The following is a 6,119-nucleotide window of genomic DNA, read 5'->3' on the forward strand; positions in this document are numbered from 1 at the left end:
AAATTACAGACTTGTATCTTATTACGGAGCTTTGTTATGGCAATTTATTTTTTTTTTGATTAATGGCGTTTTGAGGGCGTGGCAGTGGTCTGATTACGCACATCTGCAATACCAACCGTCTCACTGTACCAAGAAACATGTCTACCTAGTTTCATAAAGCTATCTCAATTTTTACTCAAGTTAGAGCTTGTCCTGACAGACGGACGGACGGACAGTCACCCGCATTTAAACTCGTCTCTTCATCCTGATCATTTATATATACATAACCCTATATCTTACTCGATTAGTTTTAGGTGATACAAACAACCGTTAGGTAAACAAAACTATTATACTCTGTAGCAACAGGTTGCGAGGGTATAAAAATTGCGGCTATACATATATACGGAAATGAATTTTACTTTTGTTCGAAGTGAAAAACTCTATTTACTAAAAAGAGCTTTCGTTCACACATTTATATATTCACAGATATTTCCTGAATTATCCATCAGTCGACTCTGAAGAATTTTAGTTTATTTCAATAGATTTTCTAAATGAGCTCAGACTCAAAAGATTATAAAACAACACAGTCTATAAAAATACCAAAACTGATTTCGGACGAAAAAAGTCCATGCACACCAGCAGAAGCACACATCATTGACACGCAACATTCACCACATCACCTCACGCATCATACACCTCACACAACGACACTACCATCCAGGATAACCCAACACACCTGTCGATCACCCCACCAACCAGCAACGAAACCACAACCACTCGAAGCGGCCGACCCCTTTGGCGTATCCAATACGAAGCGAACACATCGTCAACGTGGTCGGTCGAGTACCTGCAGTCTACATCTGCGGAACTGATCCGGACACTTCCATTTTTTATATTAAACATTTTTCATATATTTTTGAGCTGCGTGGCAAGTGTTTTTTGTATTGAGTGGGTTAAATATATTGTGGATTCATTTTACTTAAAATTGTTGCGATACGATATTAAAGAGTGGTGAGTGAACTAATTTCAACAGGTTGGAATTAAAAACATGGTCCTTGGAGCCTAAAAGAAAGGCACTATAGATACATAAAACAAAACAAAAAAAAAATCTAAACAAGTAAAGAATTGCTAAGTTCGGATGTAACCGAACATTTTATACTCTCGCAAAGTCAAATGGTATATTCGTTTGAGATTTCTTTGTGGATTGACTGATATTTTCGGTAGAAGGTCAACTATAGGCACTACGTTCCACATATTTAGTACCTAGGGGCTTGAACAGTTTTGGTTCGATTTAAACAATGTTTGGTCACAAGATGGCATACTTTAAACGCATTATTCGTGCAAAGTTTTACCCCGATACAAACATTGTTGCTTGATTTGCATAGTGGAAAGTGAAAGAATCAGATGGAATTGAAAATGGTGTTATATGGGAAATAGGCGTGGTTGTAGTCCGATTTCGCCCATTTTCGCACTATGACATAGAAATATGAAAAGAACGTTATGTACCGAAGTTGGTTGAAATGGGTTAAGCAGATCTCAAGATATGGGGTTTCACCTAAAAGTGGGCGATGCCACGCCCACTGTCTAATTTGAACGCGGTTCCTATAAAGTTATCTCATACTATCCCAGAGATAAAATTTAATGTCTCTGGCGTGTTTAGTGCTTGATTTATCGCGCATTTAGCGCGTAGTTTTTAACAGTACCAACGGTACATATGGGGAGTGAGCTGAGTTGCCACCCGATAGGGACGGACGGACAGACAGTCACCCGGATTTCAACTCGTCTCTTCATCCTGATCATTTATATATATATAACCCTATATCGATGGGGATGTAGAGCAGGTTCGCCTCCACGCGGTTCATCCTGGGTAACGCTAAATGACCTGCGGCCTTCACGGCCTTTATAACTCCTACGGATTTGACCTTTGCTCGACACGGACTTAGCTCGGACTATTAGATGGATCGGTTTGAACCATGGGCTGGTGGTCGTGGTATTCTGTCACCTGAGTATGTAGGGGTGACACCCTGCAGAAATTGCTGATGGGCTAATACCAAGGCCGCCTCCGTCCCGTTAAAACCATGGCAGGCCTCAGAGTACGTTCCCCTCCTGTCATCATTAAGTTGGTGTGGTAGGTGTTTGATGAGATGACTCCTTCTTTGCGCTGGTCGGCTCTGAACGCACTGCCTCATAAGGGCGTGCGTCAACCCTCGCCTTGGCCTCGTAACCGAGACAACCTTGGGACCATTTAAAGGCGACTACCTTTCCAGGAGACGGATAGCGGCTCTGAGTGGGGACCCAATTACAATGAACACAAAACAACAACAAAACTTAAACAAGGACGAGGGAGGAAGCGGGTCGAAATCGACCTCTTCAAAAGTGGACAGTTCCCTGGGGGGGGGGGCATCCTCACCGATGGGGACGAAACCGTCTCCGCCGAAGGATGAGAAGAATAATTCCGGGGGTGACCGGCTTACGATCGCTAACGTGGGGGGAGTGGGCAGAAATCTGCCGACGGACACCTTAGGCAGGGCAGAAGTGCGCGACGGAATCGCCAGCACTAGCAGAGGAACCTCTGTTAAGTACATGATGGGCGCGGGGTCCTCAGTGAAAGCTAAAGGCTCCGGGGGGAAACGCCAGACTACAGCTAAAAAGCTGAAGTCGGACCGTCGGCTGGCAACCAAGATTTTGGAGCGCTACGGTGGCAAGCAGGCTGACCAGGAAACTGATCAGCATGCTAGCACACTTGAGTGGGCCAAAAGGGTGCTAAGCGACGTCAATGTCGGGAAAGGGGGGCCGAGCGTACCCCCCGCGTCGATGAAGCGACAGAGGTCGCAGGAGGGGGAATCCTCCCTCGGTAAGAAGCCTCGAGTCGGAGCGGCACCGATGTTTAGCGAAATCGCTAAACTCGCCAGCTCAATTGAGCTCGGGGTATACGACAGCAGCAGGGGAGATGGAGCCAACTCCCATGAAGAGTGGAAGCGGGTAGCGGCTGCTATCTCCGCAGTGTTCATGAAGGTGGTCAAGGGAAGCCCTGGACCACCCCCTAGATGTGAAAGTGCCGGGTGGAGTCTCGGCTTACACAAACTTGTAAGGTGTGCCGACGAACGGTCGGCATTCCTTTATAAGTAGGCGGTAGCCAGGGTGGGGGAAGTATGGAAGGGAGCAAGGCTCAAGGCGGTGGCCAAATCGGATCATCCGATGCGACCTCGTGCTCGTGTCTGGCTTCCGGCCGAACCCTCCACCCCGACCGAAATTGAAGAGATATTGCGGTACTGCAATCCATCTCTTCCCACCGAGGACTGGAAGGTGGTTAGGCTGGAGAGGACCGAGGAACCATATCGGCAAGCGCTGATACTCCTAAATAAGGAGTCCCTCGCTCCTCTCAGCAGTGCAAAGGGGGCCATAAGCTATGGTTTCGAGAGGGTCGTCCTCAGGATTCTCCCAAATCAAGCCAGGGCTGATGGCCCGTCGCCACCAGCGGAGGTGGAAGAGAGTGGGAGAGCGACCCACTCTAAAATGGATATCGATCCCATCCTCTCGGATACGGTGAACACGGGGGGCGGATCGTCAGTCGATGATGGATCCGTTTTTAGTCTCGACCGTCTGTTTGAGGCTGCTGGGGTCGATAGTACGGATGAAGGTGCGGAACTCGCACTGCTGGAGAGGAGTTTGGAGGATGAGGATCCTCCAAATTAGCCACAAGCTCCTGGCCGCAAACAGTACAGGTAGAACCAGAGCCTGCTTATTGATCAGAAACGAACTTAACGTTTTTCTTTTACATAATTTCAGCAACGAGGACGTCGTCGCTGCTAGACTGGAGGACAGCGCTGGAGAACTCTGGCTGTTCTCAGCCTACATGCCGCACGACGACGAGGTGGAGCCACCTCCGAACCTGCTGAGAAGAGCCCTGGCAGAGGCCAGGCGCAAAGGAGCCGGTGTCTTAATAGGCTCGGATGCAAATTCAAGGCACACTGTCTGGGGGAGCTCGGACATTAACACAAGAGGTGAGTCACTCTTTGATTTTATCTGTAGAGTAGATCTTTCTATTTGTAATAGGGGGAACAGCCCTACTTTTGTTACTGCTAGCAGGGCGGAAGTCCTTGACATTACGCTAGCCTCTAGGGAAATCGCTCCCTTGATTTCGGAATGGAGGGTTCTAGACGACCATTCATTCTCTGATAATAGATATATTGGTTTCAGCTTGAAAGCCTCATGCCCGGAACTCAAAACCTATAGAAATTTTAGGAATACCAACTGGGTCCGGTACTGCAGGAAGCTTCGATCAGCTCTGCCACCCGCACCGACAGGGATTCGATCCTATCGGCGGATGCGGTTTATGAGCTCGTCGAGATTGCCAGCTCTGTTAGTAGAACTACTCTTGACAGCTCCTGTCATCTGAGAACTCAGAAAATCAAAGGGAAACCCCTTGGTGGACTTCGGAGCTAACGGAGATCAGATCTTCGAGCAGAAGACTGTTCAACAAAGCCCGTAGAAGCGAAGAAAGCCAAGAGAGTTTCTTGGAGAGCCTTCTGCGGTAGTGTAGAGGGCTGTCATGAGTCCTCACGATTTAGGCGCATTCTTGCAAAAAACCCTACTCCAGTGGGGTATCTAAAAAATGCAGATAGTAGTGGGACAACGAGTAGCGAGGAGTCGTTGAAACTACTCCTAGATGCTCATTTGCCACTAAATCACTCTGCTGAAGAAGTATCACTGGGGGAGCTGCAGGAGGGATGTACAGCCTTCTTGGACCTTCTGGACGATCGTCACCTTACTTGGGCGCTGAAATCCTTCAAGCCCTTTAAGTCCCCGGGGCCCGATGGCATTATTCCTGCGCAATTGCAGCGCACGATCAAGATGTCATTGAGCTGGCTGGCCCCTATCTACGCGAACTGCGTCAGATTTGGCCATGTCCCAAAGGTCTGGAGACAGGTTAAGGTTGCTTTCATTCCGAAGGCCGGCAAAAGCTCTCACGTCTGTGCGAAAGATTTCAGACCCATCAGCCTATCCTCGTTTTTGTTGAAAACACTGGAGAGGCTTATGGATCTGTACATTAGGAGCAGAATACCGAGGGGTAAACTGTTACGGGCGCAGCATGCATATATCAAAGGCAAGTCAGTCGACACTGCTTTGCATGATGTAGTGTCATGGCTGGAGATAGCTCTCAAGCACAAGGAATTTGCTGTGGGCACCTTCCTCGACATCGAGGGGGCCTTCAACAATGTGCGACCAGAGGCAGTGGTTAAAGCCCTCGAAAAGTTTGAGGTGGAATCTAACCTCAAGCACCTTATTTTTAGTCTTCTTTGCGACAGAACTGTCGCAGCGGAGTGGGGTGGTGCCAAGGCCACCAGAAAAGTGAATAGGGGAACTCCGCAGGGGGGAGTACTCTCCCCACTGCTCTGGATAATGGTGGTTAACGACCTACTTATAGAACTCGAGACGCAAGGCTGTCGGGTGACAGCATACGCTGACGATGTGGTTCTTATGGTTAAGGGAAAGTTCCTGAATACCGTTTACGAGCTCACCGAAGGGTACCTGAACGTGGTATCTAGGTGGGCGAATAGAAGCGGCCTAGCCGTCAACCCAAGTAAAATCGAATTGGTTTTATTTACCAGGAGGTATAAGATACCAAATGTGCCTCTCCCTTCTTTCGGGGGTTCACTTCTTCAGCCTGCTGAGAAAGTGAAATAGCTAGGGCTCATCCTCGATAGCAAACTTTCCTGGAGGCCAAATATAGAGGAGAGAGTTAAGAAGGCTTCGGTCGCCTTATACTGCTGCAAAGGGGCTATTGGGAAAAGGTGGGGACTCTCACCTATAGTGGTGTTCTGGCTCTACGAAACCGTAGTTAAGCCAATAATGTTCTATGGTGTGTTCGTCTGGTGGAGGGCGCTCGAGAGGACCATACTGGCTAAAAAGCTTGAAAGGGTCCAAAGAGCGGCGCTCATCGGAATCTCCGATGCACTGCGGACCACACCGACACTAGCTCTTAATGCTATTTTAAACATAGCACCTGTGGACATTGCCGGTAGGTGCATTGCCGCGAAGTGTGCTCTAAGGCTCAGGGAAGCTGGGCTTTTGAAGAGGTCCGAACAAGGGCACTCCGAAATTCTTTCCTCCTTCAGCGGCATCCCGGAAAATATAGA

At 48.4% G+C, this 6,119-nt stretch overlaps 1 pseudogene; it reads left to right on the top strand.

Moving 5' to 3' along the window:
- The first annotated feature begins 1,856 nt into the window (after positions 1–1,856).
- Positions 1,857–3,675, top strand: LOC138859022 (uncharacterized; annotated as a pseudogene).
- The last annotated feature ends 2,444 nt before the right edge of the window (positions 3,676–6,119 follow it).

The sequence above is a fragment of the Bactrocera oleae genome, chromosome 2 (genome assembly GCF_042242935.1).
Source record: "Bactrocera oleae isolate idBacOlea1 chromosome 2, idBacOlea1, whole genome shotgun sequence".
NCBI lineage: Eukaryota > Metazoa > Arthropoda > Insecta > Diptera > Tephritidae > Bactrocera > Bactrocera oleae.